Genomic DNA, 22,958 nt, shown 5'->3' on the forward strand with positions numbered 1-22,958 from the left:
ACTCTTGAGGAAGCAAAAAGCGTACAGAAACGTTATTATGATAAAAAGAGGAGGCCTTCTCCCCAATACGCTGTGGGAGATTTGGTATGGTTATCTACAAAGAACCTTCACCTTACCACCCCATCTAGGAAACTCTCCCCTCTTTTTATCGGTCCGTACCCTATAGTGCGAATAATTAAAAATAACGCACTACAGCTAGGATTACCAGATGACCTAAAAATACATCCGACCTTCCACGTCTCCTTACTAAAACCTTACAGAGCTGTTCGTGACACTACCTCTTCTACCTCTACCCCTCCTGTCACCATCGATCCTAACACGGAGTATGAAGTTCACTCTATACTTGACTCAAGACGCTCTCGTGGATCCCTCCAATACCTTGTACGTTGGAAGGGGTATAGTCAGGATGAAAACTCCTGGGAACTGGCGGTTAATATTTCAGCGCCCAGGCTGGTGTCCCAGTTCCATCAACGCAACCCTGATCATCCTCGTTCTTGAGCAGTGGAACTGCTCCTTGAAGGGGGAGTCATGTCATATATATTCCATGGTTCTCATGCTACTTTATTATAAGTCGGTGCATATCATATACTGTACGTTACTGTCTCTTTAAGGTTCGTTATTTGACACACTATTTATATCCATCAGGCCATGGTTTGTTGCTTGGTATTGTTTCCTGTAATTCCTTAGCTTCCTGTTTCAGTGATCACTCAATCCAACCAGTGGTAAGGTCTGATCTCCCTATCTCACCTTCCTCCTGAAAGCAGAACCGGACTTCCTCTCCTGGAATGTAGGAACTACTTTGTCTCCTCTTGCCGGATCTTGGTATTCATACGCGGTGACGTCACACGCCACTGCAACTCGATCGCAACCTTCAGGCTCCGGTCTGCACAACCCAGGCATTCCTTACCGGACAGGACGCTTCTTTCCAGCCCTCAAACTCAATCCTCAGGTAGGAGGTTATTCCCTACTCTCAAACAGTCATATCTATATGTCAGTATATCTCCGGCCAAACTGCTGCACATATGTAACTTAGCACCGTGTATGACAAGTATACTTAACTCTCAGGTAGCAGGTTAAATCCTACTCTCACACGAACCTATCTATATGTCAGCTTATTATTGGCCAAACTGCTGCACTCATTTATCTTTGCACCATGTATGAAAAGTATCACTTATGATATCACTAGCTCATTGTGTATATCTAAACTCAGCAAGTAAAAGGTATATTGCACATGTGTGAGGTAATGTTTTGTTCATGTGTTAACACTTGGTCTCAAAACATTAGTTATTTCTGCTGCACCTATTCAGTGTGAGTCACATGTGGCAGCCATAGAATTATCTTGTTAAGTGACCTGTTACTAACTGCTATCTGATTTATGGGGTTCCACGTTACTACTGTAAGTAATTGGTGTTGATCCCTATGTTTCAACCTGCAACACATATCCATATTTTTAACCATTTTCAGCAGATGAGGCTCATTACTACGTTCTATATTACAGGCATCCAGGTGCTGCCTGACACTTTGAAACACTTAGTTTTTTTTCAGGACCCTCGAAGGAATGAAAAGAGATTTAAACCAGGCATATATTTACTTCACACTACAACACTCCATCTGCAGTAGAAACCACATTCACAGTTATTAACTTCAAGTTGGGATGTGCCTCTATCATTGCATCATCCCACTCGCCCCCTTACTTGAACTTATATTGCTTGTCCTATATGATTATTTACCCCTTGCAATATATTATTTTGGCCTAATGCCCCATTTTACATCTCTACTGTGATACATTTTATACTTATTTAATTTGTCCAACTCCACCATCATAGATTCATGGTAAGATCAGTCCTGAAGCCACCTGAAAAGCAACAATCTATAATATGTGTTATTGGGGAAAGCTGGAATGAAAGGTGAGAAGCCTTCTTTATTCATTGGTTTTCTTCCTGCAAGATAAAACTTCAGACAGTTTACAAGGAAATTTTCTTGTATGTGGCCTCCTAAAAGTAATCACAATGGAGGTATCTGTTATTGGTTTTTAGAAAGAGAATGCATCAATTAACTATGGCCTAGATTTGGAGTTTGGCGGTAGCCGTGAAAACCAGCGTTAGAGGCTCCTAACGCTGGTTTTAGGCTACCTCCGGTATTTGGAGGCAGTCAAAAAAGGGTCCAACGCTCACTTTTCAGCCGCGACTTTTCCATACCGCAGATCCCCTTACGTCAATTGCGTATCCTATCTTTTCAATGGGATTTTTCTAACTCCGGTATTTAGAGTCGTGTCTGAAGTGAGCGTTAGAATTCTAACGACAAAACTCCAGCCGCAGAAAAAAGTCAGTAGTTAAGAGCTTTCTGGGCTAACGCCGGTTCATAAAGCTCTTAACTACTGTACTCTAAAGTACACTAACACCCATAAACTACCTATGTACCCCTAAACCGAGGTCCCCCCACATCGTCGCCACTCGATTAATTTTTTTTAACCCCTAATCTGCCGACCGCCACCTACGTTATACTTATGTACCCCTAATCTGCTGCCCCTAACACCGCCGACCCCTATATTATATTTATTAACCCCTAACCTGCCCCCCACAACGTCGCAGCCAGCTACCTAAATAATTAACCCCTAATCTGCCGACCGCAAAGCGCCGCCACCTACATTATAGCTATGTACCCCTAATCTGCTGCCCCTAACACCGCCGACCCCTATATTATATTTATTAACCCCTAATCTGCCCCCCACAACGTCGCCTCCACCTGCCTACACTTATTAACCCCTAATCTGCCGAGCGGATCTCACCGCTACTATAATAAAGTTATTAACCCCTAATCCGCCTCACTCCCGCCTCAATAACCCTATAATAAATAGTATTAACCCCTAATCTGCCCTCCCTAACATCGCCGACACCTAACTTCAATTATTAACCCCTAATCTGCCGACTGGAGCTCACTGCTATTCTAATAAATGTATTAACCCCTAAAGCTAAGTCTAACCCTAACATTAACACCCCCCTAAATTAAATATAATTTTAATCTAACAAAATTAATTAACTCTTATTAAATAAATTATTCCTATTTAAAGCTAAATACTTACCTGTAAAATAAATCCTAATATAGCTACAATATAAATTATAATTATATTATAGCTATTTTAGGATTAATATTTATTTTACAGGTAACTTTGTATTTATTTTAACCAGGTACAATAGCTATTAAATAGTTAAGAACTATTTAATAGCTAAAATAGTTAAAATAATTACGAATTTACCTGTAAAATAAATCCTAACCTAAGTTACAATTAAACCTAACACTACACTATCAATAAATTAATTAAATAAAATACCTATAAGTATCTACAATTAAACCTAACACTACACTATCAATAAATAAATTAAATACAATTCCTACAAATAAATACAATGAAATAAACTAACTAAAGTACAAAAAATAAAAAAGAACTAAGTTACAAAAAATAAAAAAATATTTACAAACATTAGAAATATATTACAACAATTTTAAACTAATTACACCTACTCTAAGCCCCCTAATAAAATAACAAAGCCCCCAAAATAAAAAAAATGCCCTACCCTATTCTAAATTACTAAAGTTCAAAGCTCTTTTACCTTACCAGCCCTGAACAGGGCCCTTTGCGGGGCATGCCCCAAGAAGTTCAGCTCTTTTGCCTGTAAAAAAAAACATACAATACCCCCCCCCCCAACATTACAACCCACCACCCACATACCCCTAATCTAACCCAAACCCCCCTTAAATAAACCTAACACTAAGCCCCTGAAGATCTCCCTACCTGGAGTCGTCTTCACCCAGCCGAGCCAAATTCTTCATCCAAGCTGAGCAAGAAGAGGTCTTCCATCCGATTGAAGTCTTCATCCAAGAGGCATCTTCTATCGTCATCCATCCGGAGCGGAGCGGCAGCATCCTGAAGACCTCCGACGCGGAACATCCATCCTGGCCGACGACTGAACGACGAATGACGGTTCCTTTAAATGACGTCATCCAAGATGGCGTCCCTCGAATTCCGATTGGCTGATAGGATTCTATCAGCCAATCGGAATTAAGGTAGGAATATTCTGATTGGCTGATGGAATCAGCCAATCAGATTCAAGTTCAATCCGATTGGCTGATCCAATCATGGACCTCTTCAGCTCCAGCTTGGATGAAGACTTCAGCCGGATCATGGACCTCTTCAGCTCCCGCTTGGATGATGACTTCAGCCGGATCATGGACCTCTTCAGCCCCCCGCTTGGGCTTGGATCAGGACATCGGAGGAGCTCTTCTGGATCGATCGGTGAACCTGGTATGGTGAAGATAAGGTAGGAAGATCTTCAGGGGCTTAGTGTTAGGTTTATTTAAGGGGGGTTTGGGTTAGATTAGGGGTATGTGGGTGGTGGGTTGTAATGTTGGGGGGCGGGTATTGTATGTTTTTTTTTACAGGCAAAAGAGCTGAACTTCTTGGGGCATGCCCCGCAAAGGGCCCTGTTCAGGGCTGGTAAGGTAAAAGAGCTTTGAACTTTAGTAATCTAGAATAGGGTAGGGCATTTTTTTATTTTGGGGGGCTTTGTTATTTTATTAGGGGGCTTAGAGTAGGTGTAATTAGTTTCAAATTGTTGTAATATTTTTCTTATGTTTGTAAATATTTTTTTATTTTTTGTAACTTAGTTCTTTTTTATTTTTTGTACTTTAGTTAGTTTATTTCATTGTAGTTATTTGTAGGTATTGTATTTAATTAATTTATTGATAGTGTAGTGTTAGGTTTAATTGTAGGTAATTGTAGGTATTTTATTTAATTAATTTATTGATAGTGTAGTGTTAGGTTTAATTGTAACTTAGGTTAGGATTTATTTTACAGGTAAATTTGTAATTATTTTAACTATTTTAGCTATTAAATAGTTCTTAACTATTTAATAGCTATTGTACCTGGTTAAAATAAATACAAAGTTACCTGTAAAATAAATATTAATCCTAAAATAGCTATAATATAAATATAATTTATATTGTAGCTATATTAGGGTTTATTTTACAGGTAAGTATTTAGCTTTAAATAGGAATAATTTATTTAATAAGAGTTAATTAATTTCGTTAGATTAAAATTATATTTAATTTAGGGGGGTGTTAGTGTTAGGGTTAGACTTAGCTTTAGGGGTTAATACATTTATTAGAATAGCGGTGAGCTCCAGTCGGCAGATTAGGGGTTAATGTTTGAAGTTAGGTGTCGGCGATGTTAGGGAGGGCAGATTAGGGGTTAATACTATTTATTATAGGGTTAGTGAGGCGGATTAGGGGTTAATAACTTTATTATAATAGCAGTGCAGTCCGGTCGGAAGATTAGGGGTTAATAAGTGTAGGCAGGTGGAGGCGACGTTGTGGGGGGCAGATTAGGGGTTAATAAATATAATATAGGGGTCGGCGATGTTAGGGCAGCAGATTAGGGGTACATAGGGATAATGTAAGTAGCGGCGGTTTATGGAGCGGCAGATTAGGGGTTAATAATAATATGCAGGGGTCAGCGATAGCGGGGGCGGCAGATTAGGGGTTAATAAGTGTAAGGTTAGGGGTGTTTAGACTCGGTGTACATGTTAGAGTGTTAGGTGCAGACGTAGGAAGTTTTCCCCATAGCAAACAATGGGGCTGCGTTAGGAGCTGAACGAGGCTTTTTTGCAGGTGTTAGGTTTTTTTCCAGCTCAAACAGCCCCATTGTTTCCTATGGGGGAATCGTGCACGAGCACATTTTTGAGGCTGGCCGCGTCCGTAAGCAACTCTGGTATCGAGAGTTGCAGTTGCGTTAAATATGCTCTACGCTCCTTTTTTGGAGCCCAACGCTGACATTATATGGACTCTCAATACCAGAGTTATTTTAAAGGTGCGGCCAGAAAAAAGCCAGCGTTAGCTACGCGGGTCGTTACCGACAAAACTCTAAATCTAGCCGTATGCATTCTAAATATTGGCATATTTAAAACTTAATAATGAAAACACTTAAAATTATTAATTAAACTTAAAACTAAAGTACACGTTACATGATACAAATGCACTGCAAACAAATATGCTTATAAACAAAATTACTGATTTAATTTGAGCACTCCAACTATGTAAGCTGTTTCTTTAGAAACCCAATTTCATCTCTCATTCTCCTGTTTTGTTGTTTGAGTTCCCAATAACTTAAGTTGGCCTTATTGCTTATCTCATTTGGCCTCAGCCTCCAATTTTTATACTTATCTTCTCCTCTGTTAATATCGCCATTTAAATTCCTGTCTCTCCAGTTTCCTTTATTTGATCCTCAACTATTCAGATATCCCCAGATAGCCTCTAAAACCTGCCTGTGAATATTCAGATTGTTCTCCATTGACTGTTTCACTGCAGAAATTGCCTTAATGATGTATGGGTGATAATTCCACCATTTCTCAACTCTAGTGAGCACCATTTCTAAGTTTGTGGAGTGTGGATCATACAGCTTTACAAACTCCTGACATTTTCTAGGGAGAGCTTCAAGTACCCTCTGTATGTGAATTGGTGACCCCCAGACCATTTGGGTCTGTGGCTGGCGCAGCAGACACCAGAATAAAACTCTTTTTGCTACTTCAAATGGTACATCTAGAGTTCTCATGGTAATTTCACTAATCTCTTTTTCTAGACTAGTAAAATTGAAAAAGGTTTTAACTATTCTCCCAGCCTGATCAGATATGCTTGAGTTGAATCCTAATAACCTGTTGGCATAGGGGCCCATGGCATCTTGAAGCAATTCTTTCCATTCCTGCATGCTCATACCTACTTTTATGGCTTTTTTAGACCCTTGTGAAACCAAAGTGAAAAGTTATTAAAGCTGTTTGTGGGGATTGTACCCCACCATTTCTGAAACATTTCTTTATATGCAACAGTTATTGGTCTAGTCTGATTTGAAAAACCTGTAGGAACTTTCGGGGTGTTAAAATGCTCAGATATTATGACAGGGGCAATTGGAACAGAACTTTGGTTTTTAGGGGGACCCAGTGGCATATTATCTTGTTTTTTCACTTGTTTTCGCTCTCTCCTTTGTGACTGCAAGTGATCACAATCTGCATTGTTCCCAGAAATATCACTAATTATTTTTTCTTCTTGTTTTATTTTCATCTCTAACTCAGTAATTTTATTTGAGTATTCGTTTCTAGTGATGTCGCGAACCTAAAAATTTGGGTTCGCGAACGAAGAACTCAAACTTCCACAAAAGTTTGCGAACCGGGCGAACTGCCATAGACTTCAATAGCCAGGCGAATTTTAAAACCCACAGGGACTCTTTCTGGCCACAATAGTGATGGAAAAGTTGTTTCAAGGGCACTAACACCTGGACTGTGGCATGCCGGAGGGGGATCCATGGCAAAACTCCCATGGAAAATTACATAGTTGATGCAGTCTGGTTTTAATCCATAAAGGGCATAAATCACCTAACATTCCTAAATTGTTTGGAATAACGTGCTTTAAAACATCAGGTATGATGTTGTATCGATCAGGTAGTGTAAGGGTTACGCCCGCTTCACAGTGCGCAGTGTAGGTAATATACCTGCCCTGACCATGCTTTGCAGACCAGGTATCAGTGGTCAGATGGACCCTTGCCCCAACACTGTGTGCCAGACATGCCATTATAGCAGACTTATATGGCTTTGGCGTTGCTTTTTGGTAATTAGAAGGCTGCTAAATGCCACTGCGCACCACACGTGTTTTATGCCCAGCAGTGAAGGGGTTAATTAGGGAGCATGTAGGCAGCTTGTAGAGTTAATTTTAGCTTAAGTGTAGTGTAGTAGACAACCCAAAGTATTGATCTAGGCCCATTTTGGTATATTTCATGCCACCATTTCACCGCCAAATGCGATCAAATTTTAAAAAAACTTAAATTTTTTCGCAATTTTAGGTTTCTCACTGAAATTATTTACAAACAGCTTGTGCAATTATGGCACAAATGGTTGTAAATGCTTCTCTGGGATCCCCTTTGTTCAGAAATAGCAGACATATGACTTTGGCGTTGCTTTCTGGTAATTAGAAGGCCGCTAAATGCTGCTGCGCATAACACGTGTATTATGGCTAGCAGTGAAGGGGTTAATTAGGTAGTTTGTAGGGAGCTTGCAGGGTTAATTTTAGCTTTAGTGTAGAGATCAGCCTCCCACCTGACACATCAGACCCCCTGATCCCTCCCAAACAGCTCCCTTCCCTCCCCCACCCCACAATTGTCCCCGCCATCTTAAGTACTGGCAGAAAGTCTGCCAGTACTAAAATAAAAGGTTTTTAATTTTTAAAAAAAAATTTTAAGCATATTTACATATGCTGTGGTGTAGCATCCCCCCTTAGCCCCCAACCTCCCTGATCCCCCCAGGAACCGGGAGATGGAAAAAGATGCTTGGTCGGTCCTCCTACTTCAAATTTGGGGCACTGCGCGTGCAATCTACTGTGCCACCAGATATGAGTGGTGTGTTAAGTAGTACTATTCTGATCAGTTTAATCCCTGTTACGTCCCCTATCAGGGGACGTGTATATGGCATGGCCGAAACACAAGTGTCTGTCAGATAACAGTCCGGCCACGAGATAGATAAATTTGATAGATAGATAGATACATAGATTAGATAGATAGATCAATAGATGCAATAGATACATTTGATAGATACGATAGATAGATTTGATAGATAAATAGATAGATTTGATAGATAATTTCCCAGACAGAGAATTACAAGACGTGCGGTCTGGGACCCATGGTAAGGTTCCCAGAGGCAGTTGCGGCGCCCAAGGCTCTGATTAGAACAGAGCACTCTGGAACGTATCTGCCCTCAGCTGAAATTGGAACATTCTTTAGCTTTCTGTCTGTCAACCAAATGTCCGTTTGCCAAATGTCCTTCTGCATTTTGTCAGAGCACCGCGTGCAATCTACTGTGCCACCAGATATGAGTGGTGTGTTAAGTAGTACTATTCTGATCAGTGTAATCCCTGTTACGTCCCCTATCAGGGAACGTGTATATGGCATGGATTTTAGGAACCGGGAGATGGAAAAAGATGCTTGGTCGGTCCTCCTACTTCAAATTAGGGGCACTGCGCGTGCAATCTACTGTGCCACCAGATATGAGTGGTGTGTTAAGTAGTACTGTTCTGATCAGTTTAATCCCTGTTACGTCCCCTATCAGGGGATGTGTATATGGCATGGATTTTAGGAAAAGGGAGATGGAAAAAGATGCTTGGTTGGTCCTCCAACTTCAAATTAGGGGCACTGCGCATGCCATCTACTGTGCCACCAGATATGAGTGGTGTGTTAAGTAGTACTATTCTGATCAGTTTAATCCCTGTTACGTCCCCTATCAGGGGACGTGTATATGGCATGGATGTGTATATGGCATGGATATGTATATGGCATGGCCGAAACACAAGTGGCTGTCAGATAACAGTCTGGCCACGAGATAGATATATTTGATAGATAGATACATAAAATTAGATAGATCAATAGATGCAATAGATACATTTGATAGATACGATAGATAGATTTGATAGATAATTTCCAAGACAGATAATTACAAGACGTGCGGTCTGCGACCCATGGTAAGGTTCCCAGAGGCAGTTGCGGCGCCCGAGGCTCTGATTAGAACAGAGCACTCTGGAACGTATCTGCCCTCAGCCGAAATCAGAACATTCTTTAGCTTTCTGTCTGTCGGCCAAATGTCCTTCTGCATTTTGTCAGAGCACCGCGTGCAATCTACTGTACCACCAGATATGAGTGGTGTGTTAAGTAGTACTATTCTGATCAGTTTAATCCCTGTTACGTCCCCTATCAGGGGACGTGTATATGGCATGGATTTTTAGGAACCGGGAGATGGAAAAAGATGCTTGGTCGGTCCTCCTACTTCAAATTTGGGGCACTGCGCGTGCAATCTACTGTGCCACCAGATATGAGTGGTGTGTTTTTTTTGAAGCCACAGTGCAGCACCAGAGGCCACAAAAATTTGGCATGTACACATGCCTGAAAAATTAGGTATTGTTGCAGCCGCTATAGCAGCGGCCAGAAAAATTTATGTTTGTTTCCCAGGCAGAAAGTGCCCTAAAATATTGCGGCTTGAACCCTAGTTGGTGGCGGATAAGTCACGCAAGTCATCCGGCATTCGAAGATAAAATACAGCAGTGTGTGGACCATTTTTAGCCCAAGGCAGCTCATCTCATCAGGCCTTTTTTAGTCGAATGTATCGCCCAATGTCAGTCCCTTCGGGATCCATCCCTCATTCATCTTAATAAAGGTGAGGTAATCTAGACTTTTTTGACCTAGGCGACTTCTCTTCTCAGTGACAATACCTCCTGCTGCAATGAAGGTCCTTTCTAACAGGACACTTGAAGCGGGGCAGGCCAGAAGTTCTATCGCAAATTGGGATAGCTCAGGCCACAGGTCAAGCCTGCACACCCAGTAGTCAAGGGGTTCATCGCTCCTCAGAGTGTCGAGATCTGCAGTTAAGGCGAGGTAGTCTGCTACCTGTCGGTCGAGTCGTTCTCTGAGGGTGGACCCCAAAGTGCTGTGGCGATGCATAGGAGTTAAAAAGCTCCGCATGTCCTCCATCAACAACACGTCTGTAAAGCGTCCTGTCCTTGCCGGCGTGGTTGTGGGAGTCGGAGGATTACTTTCAGCTCTTCCCCTGTTAGATTCCCGTTGTGCTGTGACATCACCCTTATACACTGTGTAAAGCATACTTTTTAATTTATTTTGGAACTGCTGCATCCTTTCCGACTTGCGGTAATTCGGTAACATTTCAGGCACTTTATGCTTATACCGGGGGCTAGTAGCGTGGACACCCAGTACAGGTCGTTCTCCCTCAGCTTTTTTATACGAGGGTCCCTCAACAGGCATGACAGCATGAAAGACCCCATTTGCACAAGGTTGGATGCCGAGCTACTCATGTCCTGTTCCTCGTCCTCAGTGATCTCACTGAAGGTATCTTCTTCCCCCCAGCCACGTACAACACCACGGGTACCAGATAGGTGACAATGAGCACCCTGGGATGCCTGTTGTGGTTGGTCTTCCTCCTCCTCCTTAAAGCCACATTTCTCCTCTGACTCCTCTTCCTCACAATCCTCTTCCAGCATTGCCACTGTACAGCAAGCAATGCTGATAAGGCTGTTTCTGGTGGTGATGGTGACTACAACTCTTCCTCTTCACGCTCATCTACGGCCTGATCCAGCACTATTCGCAGGGCACGCTCCAGGAAGAAAACAAATGGTATGATGTCACTGATGGTGCCTTCGGTGCGACTGACTAGGTTTGTCACCTCCTCAAAAGGACGCATGAGTCTACAGGAATTGCGCATGAGCGTCCAGTAACGTGGCAAACAAATTCCCAGCTCCCCAGAGGCTGTCCTAGCACCCCGGTCATACAAATACTCGTTAACGGCTTTTTCTTGTTGGAGCAGGCAGTCGAACATTAGGAGTGTTGAATTCCAATGTGTCGGGCTGTTGCAAATCAAGCGCCTCACTGGCATGTTGTTTCACCGCTGGATATCTGAAAAGTGTGCCATGGCCGTGTAGGAACGCCTAAAATGGCCACATACCTTCCTGGCCTGCTTCAGGATGTCCTGTAAGCCTGGGTACTTATGCACGAAGCGTTGTTCGATCAGATTACACACATGTGCCATGCACGGCACATGGGTCAACTTGCCCAATTTCAATGCCGCCACCAAATTACTTCCGTTGTCAGAAACCACTTTGCCGATAGCCAGTTGGTGCGGAGTCAGCCACTGATCCACCTGTGCGTTCAGGGCGGACAGGAGTGCTGGTCCGGTGTGACTCTCTGCTTTCAGACAAGTCAACCCCAAGACGGCATTACACTGCCGTATCCGGGATGTGGAATAGTACCTGGGGAGCTGGGGGGGGGGGTGCCGTTGATGTGGAGCAAGACGCAGCAGCAGAAGAGGACTCAGTTGAGGAGGTTATGGAAGAGGATGGAGTAGGAGGAGTAGAGGAGGTGGCAGCAGGCCTGCCTGCATGTCGTGGCGGTGTCACCAACTCTGCAGAGCCACGCATTCCATGGTTGTCAGCCGTCAGCAGGTTTACCCAATGTGCAGTGTAGGTGATATACCTGCCCTGACCATGCTTTGCAGACCAGCTATCAGTGGTCAGATGGACCCTTGCCCCAACACTGTGTGCCAGACATGCCATTCCTTTCGCACAATCGAGTACAGGTTGGGGATTGCCTTTTGTGAAAAGAAATTTCGGCTGGGTACCTTCCACTGCGGTGTCCCAATAGCTACAAATTTTTGGAACGCCTAAGACTCCACCGGCTTGTATGGTAAAAGCTGGCGGGCTAAGAGTTCAGACAAGCCAGCTGTCAGACGCCGGGCAAGGGGGTGACTTTGTGACATTGGCTTCTTACGCTCAAACATGTCCGTGGGCAGATGAGCAGGAAATGCTCCGGAAGAGAGACGGAGTGGCGGATGGTTGAAAGGGGGCAAGGAGGACAGCAGTGGTTGACGTGGCTGAAGATGCTGGACCAGGAGGAGGATGGCGGCTTTGAGTTTGTGTGCTGCTTGTACTCATGTGTTGATCCCATAGGCATTTGTGATGTGTGATCATGTGCCTTCGCAAAGCAGTTGTACCTAGGTGGGTGTTGGACTTCCCACGACTCAGTTTCTTTTGGCACAGGTTGCAAATGGCATCACTGTTGTCAGAGGCAGACACACAAAAAAATGCCACACTGCTGAGCTCTGCGATGACGGCATTCTGGTGGTGGCAACAGCATGCGTTGATTGGCATGCTGTCTGGCTGACCCCGGGTGCTGATGCATGCTGTCTGGCTGTGCCACTAGCTCCTTGCGACAACCTCCCCCTGCTTCCAACTCGTCTCCTCCTCCTCCTCCTCTTTGTCTCCCCATCTGAACTTTCCCCCTGTTCTTCTTCTCTTCTAGCGGGCACCCACGTGACATCCACAGATGCATCGTCATCATCAACCGCTTCACTTGTATCTGACAAATCAACAAAGGAAGCAGCAGCGGGTACAACATCATCATCATCACACCGTACGTCCATGTCTGTAATGCTGCCTGACTGAGACATATCACTGTTATCTACATCCTCTGACTGTCAATGATGTTTGCGCATCACTCATTTCTTCCAAATGATGTGTAAATAACTCCTCTGACAGATCAAGTGAAGCGGCTGTGGTGCTAGTGTTGGTGGTGGCGGCAGGCGGGCGAGTGGTAACTTGAGAGGTGCCCGAAGATAAGCTGGAGGAGGATGGTGCGTCAAGGTTCGGAGCGGAAGCTATAGAAGATTGGGTGTCCTGTGTTAAAAAGTCAACTATGTCCTCACAACTTTTCAAGTTCATGGTACATGGCCTCTGAACACTGGGCATTATTCTAGGGCCAAAGGGAATGACAGCATGACCACAACGGCACCTGCGAGGTGGCCTGCCTCTGCCTGTCATTTTTTTTTTAAATGTACACTTACACTATTAAATAAGATATGAGTGGTGCCACTGGGCAAGTGGGCACAGTATACGCTGTGAGCCTGACACAAAAAAGCAGACTGGTGTTTCACAGTCCAAAAAGTTAATTTTTTTTTAAATTTACACTTACACTACCATGAAACAAGATATGAGTGGTGGCACTGGGCAAGTGGGCACAGTATACGCTGTGAGCCTGACACAAAAAAACATAATTTATGTAAGAACTTACCTGATAAATTCATTTCTTTCATATTAGCAAGAGTCCATGAGCTAGTGACGTATGGGATATACATTCCTACCAAGAGGGGCAAAGTTTCCCAAACCTCAAAATGCCTATAAATACACCCCTCACCACACCCACAATTCAGTTTAACGAATAGCCAAGAAGTGGGGTGATAAAGTGTGAAAGCATATAAAATAAGGAATTGGAATAATTGTGCTTTATACAAAAATCATAACCACCACAAAAAAGGGTGGGCCTCATGGACTCTTGCTAATATGAAAGAAATGAATTTATCAGGTAAGTTCTTACATAAATTATGTTTTCTTTCATGTAATTAGCAAGAGTCCATGAGCTAGTGACGTATGGGATAATGATTACCCAAGATGTGGATCTTTCCACGCAAGAGTCACTAGAGAGGGAGGGATAAAATAAAGACAGCCAATTCCTGCTGAAAATAATCCACACCCAAAATAAAGTTTAATGAAAAACATAAGCAGAAGATTCAAACTGAAACCGCTGCCTGAAGTACTTTTCTACCAAAAACTGCTTCAGAAGAAGAAAATACATCAAAATGGTAGAATTTAGTAAAAGTATGCAAAGGGACCAAGTTGCTGCTTTGCAAATCTGATCAATCGAAGCTTCATTCCTAAACGCCCAGGAAGTAGAAACTGACCTAGTAGAATGAGCTGTAATCCTTTGAGGCGGAGTTTTACCCGACTCAACATAGGCAAGATGAATTAAAGATTTCAACCAAGATGCCAAAGAAATGGCAGAAGCTTTCTGGCCTTTTCTAGAACCGGAAAAGATAACAAATAAACTAGAAGTCTTTCGGAAAGACTTAGTAGCTTCAACATAATATTTCAAAGCTCTAACAACATCCAAAGAATGTAACGATTTCTCCTTAGAATTCTTAGGATTAGGACATAATGAAGGAACCACAATTTCTCTACTAATGTTGTTGGAATTCACAACTTTAGGTAAAAATTCAAAAGAAGTTCGCAACACTGCCTTATCCTGATGAAAAATCAGAAAAGGAGACTCACAAGAAAGAGCAGATAATTCAGAAACTCTTCTGGCAGAAGAGATTGCCAAAAGGAACAAAACTTTCCAAGAAAGTAATTTAATGTCCAATGAATGCATAGGTTCAAACGGAGGAGCTTGAAGAGCCCCTAGAACCAAATTCAAACTCCAAGGAGGAGAAATTGACTTAATGACAGGTTTTAAACGAACCAAAGCTTGTACAAAACAATGAATATCAGGAAGATTAGCAATCTTTCTGTGAAAAAGAACAGAAAGAGCAGAGATTTGTCCTTTCAAGGAACTTGCGGACAAACCTTTATCTAAACCATCCTGAAGAAACTGTAAATTCTTGGAATTCTAAAAGAATGCCAAGAAAAATGATGAGAAAGACACCAAGAAATATAAGTCTTCCAGACTCTATAATATATCTCTCTGGATACAGATTTACGAGCCTGTAACATAGTATTAATCACAGAGTCAGAGAAACCTCTTTGACTAAGAATCAAGCGTTCAATCTCCATACCTTTAAATTTAAGGATTTGAGATCCTGATGGAAAAAAGGACCTTGCGACAGAAGGTCTGGTCGTAGCGGAAGAGTCCACGGATGGCAAGAGGCCATCCGGACAAGATCCGCATACCAAAACCTGTGAGGCCATGCCGGAGCTACCAGCAGAACAAACGAGCATTCCTTCAGAATCTTGGAGATTACTCTTGGAAGAAGAACTAGAGGCGGAAAGATATAGGCAGGATGATACTTCCAAGGAAGTGACAATGCATCCACTGCTTCCGCTTGAGGATCCCTGGATCTGGACAGATACCTGGGAAGTTTCTTGTTTAGATGAGAGGCCATCAGATCTATTTCTGGAAGTCCCCACATTTGAACAATCTGAAGAAATACCTCTGGGTGAAGAGACCATTCGCCCGGATGTAAACGTTTGGCGACTGAGATAATCCGCTTCCCAATTGTCTATACCTGGGATATGAACCGCAGAGATTAGACAGGAGCTGGATTCCGCCCAAACCAGAATTCGAGATACTTCTTTCATAGCCAGAGGACTGTGAGTCCCTCCTTGATGATTGATGTATGCCACAGTTGTGACATTGTCTGTCTGAAAACAAATGAACGATTCTCTCTTCAGAAGAGGCCAAGACTGAAGAGCTCTGAAAATTGCACGGAGTTCCAAAATATTGATCGGTAATCTCACCTCCTGAGATTCCCAAACTCCTTGTGCCGTCAGAGATCCCCACACAGCTCCCCAACCTGTGAGACTTGCATCTGTTGAAATTACAGTCCAGGTCGGAAGCACAAAAGAAGCCCCCTGAATTAAACGATGGTGATCTGTCCACCACGTTAGAGAGTGTCGTACAATCGGTTTTAAAGATATTAATTGAGATATCTTTGTGTAATCCCTGCACCATTGATTCAGCATACAGAGCTGAAGAGGTCGCATGTGAAAACGAGCAAAGGGGATCGCGTCCGATGCAGCAGTCATAAGACCTAGAATTTCCATGCATAAGGCTACCGAAGGGAATGATTGTGACTGAAGGTTTCGACAAGCTGAAATCAATTTTAGACGTCTCTTGTCTGTTAAAGGCAGAGTCATGGACACTGAATCTATCTGGAAACCCAGAAAAGTTACCCTTGTCTGAGGAATCAATGAACTTTTTGGTAAATTGATCCTCCAACCATGATCTTGAAGAAACAACACAAGTCGATTCGTATGAGATTCTGCTAAATGTAAAGACTGAGCAAGTACCAAGATATCGTCCAAATAAGGAAATACCACAATACCCTGTTCTCTGATTACAGACAGAAGGGCACCGAGAACTTTTGTAAAAATTCTTGGAGCTGTAGCTAGGCCAAACGGCAGAGCCACAAACTGGTAATGCTTGTCCAGAAAAGAGAATCTCAGGAACTGATAATGATCTGGATGAATCGGAATATGCAGATAAGCATCCTGTAAATCTATTGTGGACATATAATGCCCTTGCTGAACAAAAGGCAAGATAGTCCTTACAGTTACCATTTTGAACGTTGGTATCCTTACATAACGATTCAATATTTTTAGATCCAGAACTGGTCTGAAGGAATTCTCCTTCTTTGGTACAATGAAGAGATTTGAATAAAACCCCATCCCCTGTTCCAGAACTGGAAATGGCATAATTACTCCAGCCAACTCTAGATCTGAAACACAATTCAGAAATGCTTGAGCTTTCACTGGATTTACTGGGACACGGGAAAGAAAAAATCTCTTTGCAGGAGGTCTCATCTTGAAACCAATTCTGTACCCCTTCTGAAACAATGTTCTGAATCCAAAGATTGTGAACAGAATTGATCCAAATTTCTTTGAAAAAACGTAACCTGCCCCCTACCAGCTGAGCTGGAATGAGGGCCGCACCTTCATGTTGACTTAGAAGCAGGCTTTGCCTTTCTAGAAGGCTTGGATTTATTCCAGACTGGAGATGGTTTCCAAACTGAAACTGCTCCTGAGGATGCAGGATCAGGCTTTTGTTCTTTGTTGAAACGAAAGGAACGAAAACGATTATTAGCCTGTTTTTACCCTTAGATTTTTTATCCTGTGGTAAAAAAGTTCCCTTTCCCACCAGTAACAGTTGAGATAATGGAATCCAACTGAGAACCAAATAATTTGTTACCCTGGAAAGAAATGGAAAGTAGAGTTGATTTAGAAGCCATATCAGCATTCCAAGTTTTAAGCCATAAAGCTCTTCTAGCTAAAATAGCTAGAGACATAAACCTGACATCAACTCTGATAATATCAAAAATGGCATCACAGATAAAATTATTAGCATGCTGAAGAAGAATAATAATATTATGAGAATCATGATCTGTTACTTGATGCGCTAAAGTCTCCAACCAAAAAGTTGAAGCTGCAGCAACATCAGCCAAAGATATAGCAGGTCTAAGAAGATTACCTGAACACAGATAAGCTTTTCTTAGAAAGGATTCAATTTTCCTATCTAAAGGATCTTTAAACGAAGTACCATCTGACGTAGGAATAGTAGCACGTTTAGCAAGGGTAGAAATAGCCCCATCAACTTTAGGGATTTTGTCCCAAAATTCTAATCTGTCAGACGGCACAGGATATAATTGCTTAAAACGTTTAGAAGGAGTAAATTAATTACCCAATTTATCCCATTCTCTGGAAATTACTTCAGAAATAGCATTAGGAACAGGAAAAACTTCTGGATTAACCACAGGAGATTTAAACACCTTATCTAAACGTTTAGAATTAGTATCAAGAGGACCAGAATCCTCTATTTCTAAAGCAATTAGTACTTCTTTAAGTAAAGAACGAATAAATTCCATTTTAAATAAATATGAAGATTTATCAGCATCAATCTCTGAGACAGAATCCTCTGAACCAGAAGAGTCATCAGAATCAGAATGATGATGTTCATTTAAAAATTCATCTGTAGAGAGAGAAGTTTTAAAAGATTTTTTATGTTTACTAGAAGGAGAAATAACAGACATAGCCTTCTTGATGGATTCAGAAACAAAATCTCTTATGTTATCAGGAACATTCTGCACCTTAGATGTTGAGGGGAACTGCAACAGGCAATGGTACATTACTAAAGGAAATATTATCTGCTTTAACAAGTTTGTCATGACAATTAATACAAACAACAGCCGGAGGAATAGCTACCAAAAGTTTACAGCAGATACACTTAGCTTTGGTAGTTCCAGCACTAGACAGCGATTTTCCTGAAGTATCTTCTGACTCAGATGCAACGTGAGACATCTTGCAATATGTAAGAGAAAAAACAACATATAAAGCAAAATTGATCAAATTCCTTAAATGACAGTTTCAGGAATGGGAAAAAATGCAAATAAACAAGCTTCTAGTAACCAGAAGCAAAGAAAAAATCAGACTGAAATAATGTGAAGACAAAAGCGACGCCCATATTTTTTGGCGCCAAATAATACGCCCACATTGTTTGGCGCCTAAATGCTTTTTGGCGTCAAAAATGACGCCACATCCGGAACGCCGACATTTTTGGCGCAAAAGGACGTCAAAAAATGACGCAACTTCCGGCGACACGTATGACGCCGGAAACAGAAAAGATTTTTTGCGCCAAAAAAGTCAGCGCCAAGAATTACGCAATAAAATGAAGCATTTTCAGCCCCCGCGAGCCTAACAGCCCACAGGGAAAAAAAGTCAAATTTTTAAGGTAAGAAAAAATGATTGATTCAAACGCATAATCCCAAATATGAAACTGACTGTCTGAAAATAAGGAATGTTGAAAATCCTGAGTCAAGGCAAATAAATGTTTGAATACATATATTTAGAACTTTATAAATAAAGTGCCCAACCATAGCTTAGAGTGTCACAGAAAATAAGATTTACTTACCCCAGGACACTCATCTACACGTTTGTAGAAGCCAAACCAGTACTGAAACGAAAATCAGCAGAGGTAATGGTATATAAATAAGAGTATATCGTCGATCTGAAAAGGGAGGTAAGAGATGAATCTCTACGACCGATAACAGAGAACCTATGAAATAGACCCCGTAGAAGGAGATCACTGCATTCAAATAGGCAATACTCTCCTCACATCCCTCTGACATTCACTGCACGCTGAGAGGAAAACCGGGCTCCAACTTGCTGCGGAGCGCATATCAACGTAGAATCTAGCACAAACTTACTTCACCACCTCCATAGGAGGCAAAGTTTGTAAAACTGAATTGTGGGTGTGGTGAGGGGTGTATTTATAGGCCATTTTGAGGTTTGGGAAACTTTGCCCCTCCTGGTAGGAATGTATATCCCATACGTCACTAGCTCATGGACTCTTGCTAATTACATGAAAGAAAGCAGACTGATGTTTCACAGTCCAAAAAGTTCTTTTTGTTTTAAATGTACACTTACACTACTATTAAACAAGATATGAGTGGTGGCACTGGGCAAGTGGGCACAGTATACGCTGTGAGCCTGGCACACACGCTGGCAGGCAACTGCAATTAGATTACACAAGCAGACTGATGTTTCACAGTCAAATAAAGTTTTTTTTTTTAATTTACACTACTGTTACACCAGATATGAGTGGTGGCACTGGGTAAGTGGGCACAGTATACGCTGTGAGCCTGGCACACACGCTGGCAGGCAGGCAACTGCAATTAGATTACACTAGCAGACTGATGTTTCACAGTCAAAAAAGTTTTTTTTTTTTTAAATTTACACTACTGTTACAACAGATAAGAGTGGTGGCACTGGGCAAAGTGGGCACAGTATACGCTGTGAGCCTGGCACACATGCTGGCAGGCAGGCAACTGCAATTAGATTACACTAGCAGACTGATGTTTCACAGTGAAAAAAGTTTAGTTTTTTTTTAAATTTACACTACTGTTACAACAGATATGAGTGGTGGCACTGGGCAAGTGGGCACAGTATACGCTGTGAGCCTGGCACACACGCTGGCAGGCAGGCAACTGCAATTAGATTACACTAGCAGACTGATGTTTCACAGTCAAAAAAGTTGTTTTTTTTAAATTTACACTACTGTTACAACAGATATGAGTGGTGGCACTGGGCAAGTGGGCCTGGCACACACGCTGGCAGGCAGGCAACTGCAATTAGATTACACAAGAAGACTGATGTTTCACAGTCAAAAAAGTTTTTTTTTTTTTAATTTACACTACTGTTACAACAGATATGAGTGGTGGCACTGGGCAAGTGGCACAGTATACGCTGTGAGCCTGGCACACACGCTGGCAGGCAACTGCAATTAGATTACACTAGCAGACTGATGTTTCACAGTCAAAAAAGTTTTTTTTTTTAAATTTTCACTACTGTTACAACAGATATGAGTGGTGGCACTGGGCAAGTGGGCACAGTATACGCTGTGAGCCTGGCACACATGCTGGCAGGCAGGTAACCGCAATTAGATTACACAAGCAGACTGATGTTTTACAGTCAAAACAGTTTTTTTTTTTAATTTTACACTACTGTTACACCAGATATGAGTGGTGGCACTGGGCAAGTGGGCCTGGCACACACGCTGGCAGGCAGGCAACTGCAATTAGATTACACTAGCAGACTGATGTTTCACAGTCAAAAAAGTTTAGTTTTTTTTAAATTTACACTACTGTTACAACAGATATGAGTGGTGGCACTGGGCAAGTGGGCCTGGCACACACGGTGGCAGGCAGGCAACTGCAAATAGATTACACTAGCAGACTGATGTTTCACAGTCAAAAAAGTTTTTTTTTTTTTAAATTTACACTACTGTTACAACAGATATGAGTGGTAGCACTGGGCAAGTGGGCACAGTATACGCTGTGAGCCTGACACACACGCTGGCAGGCAGGCAACTGCAATTAGATTACACAGGGAAAAAAACAGACTGATATTCTAGCCCTAAAAAGGGCTTTTTGGGGTGCTGTCCTTACAGCAGAGATCAGATGAGTCCTTCAGGACTGTAGTGGACACTGAATACACTAGCCTAGCTATCAATTTCCCTATTAAATCAGCAGCAGCTACACTGTCCCTCCTCTCACTAAGAAAGCAGCTTCCGAATGAATCTAAAATGGCTGCTGTCCAGGAGCTGGGAGGGTCTGGGAGGGAGGGTCTGCTGCTGATTGGCTGGAATGTGTCTGCAGACTGTGAGATACAGGGTCAAAGTTTACTCAATGATGACGAATAGGGGGCGGATCAAACATCGCATATGTTCGTCCGCCGTTGAGAACTCGAACAAGCTGTGTTCGCCGGGAACTATTCACCGGCGAACAATTCGAGACATCACTAATACTTATATGAACACAAATAATAAATCAAATAACACTTGTGTGTAAATTGTATATGTATACAAAATGTAAATATGTGTGCGAGACCAATTCAAGGATATTTTAAAACTTTTTGTATTTCACAGTGATATGAAAAAAATGTGATTGATAAAATATGATGTGCGATTTTTAAAATCACTGCCTCAAGCAAAATAATAGAAATAATAAATAATATGAAGTTCAAAACTAAACTGATATTAATCTTGTAACTAATGATCTCTAAAATTAAACCCAAGTAGAAAATAATGCGAGATTTGATCTATGCAAAAATACAGAACAAAATTGTGTTATAATATACGAGATGACAAATATATAGAGTAAAAGTACAAATTTAATGCATAAAAGTATAAGGATGCAATGAAAAAATTGGTGTGGAGCTCAAACACCATAAAAAGATGTGGGTTACTTTTAGTAAAAATTATCTCACTGCAGTGGAAATAAAGGTAATAAAATCCAGAAAAAACGTTTGTAAAAGTCCCGTATTGGCACCTCAAAAGGCTAAAAAGCTGGTGAAAATATATGTCATAGAAACGTGAAAAAGGCTGTATAGGCGTTATACGCCGTGAGGTGATAATATTAGCAATAGAAACTTTGATAGGGAACTTTATGAATTGTAGCAAAACTTTTTGTTCCGAAGAGACTCTTTGTTTAAAAACAAATTGTGGTTACAGTACCTTAGACAATGTATCTCAACGCTGCAACTTCAAGCTGGTTTTTACTCAAATTTGAGGTCGGGTAAGGTGCGGTAAGTCCTTCCGGGTCACATTTGTTGTGATTAGCCGATGATAGGATTTGTATTTAGTACCTGATTGGTCGAAATCGTCCAGCCTCTATAGTGAGTGATAAGAATTGGGATATGTTCCAGACGCTATTAGTAATAGCTGATGTACATCAAGTAGGTTGATTCCACTAAAACTCTATGGCTGATGATGGTGATCAATATGCTTTCTGAATGCTAATAGTATTAGCTGATGATTCAGTTGAAAACACGCTGTGATCCTCAAACCTTTATAAGGTTGCGATGTCCAGACGATCTGGATAGATGTATAGACGTAACACTGAAACTGTATACCTTCGTAAGGTTTGCAAGAGTTTCAGCTTCCAGGCAGGATGGTTGTACAGTCTGGGTAGTATGTAACTGTAGTGTGCAATATCCGATGGCCAGTCTTAGTGTAGCTTGTATGGCTAAAAATCTGTAACCATAAGAACAAAGTTCCAATAGCTTATAAAGCTAAGAGATAGCCAGTGTGCTGGTAGGTGATGAAGAGCAAGTCAGTGGGCAAATCTACGCGTTTGGCCGTGGCCTTTATCAAGATGCCCAACAGTCCAGATGGTGTTTCTTTTAAGGGATTAAGTTGTATCCCTATTGGAGGAATTTGAATCGTTTATTAGCCAATGATGTCATTCTCAGCCATGGTTCATTATACCTCAGCTGTTTATAGTTAAATGTGGTATCTTAACAGAGTTTGAATTAAGAGGTGCAAT

The sequence above is a fragment of the Bombina bombina genome, chromosome 3, assembly GCF_027579735.1.
Source record: "Bombina bombina isolate aBomBom1 chromosome 3, aBomBom1.pri, whole genome shotgun sequence".
Lineage (NCBI taxonomy): Eukaryota > Metazoa > Chordata > Amphibia > Anura > Bombinatoridae > Bombina > Bombina bombina.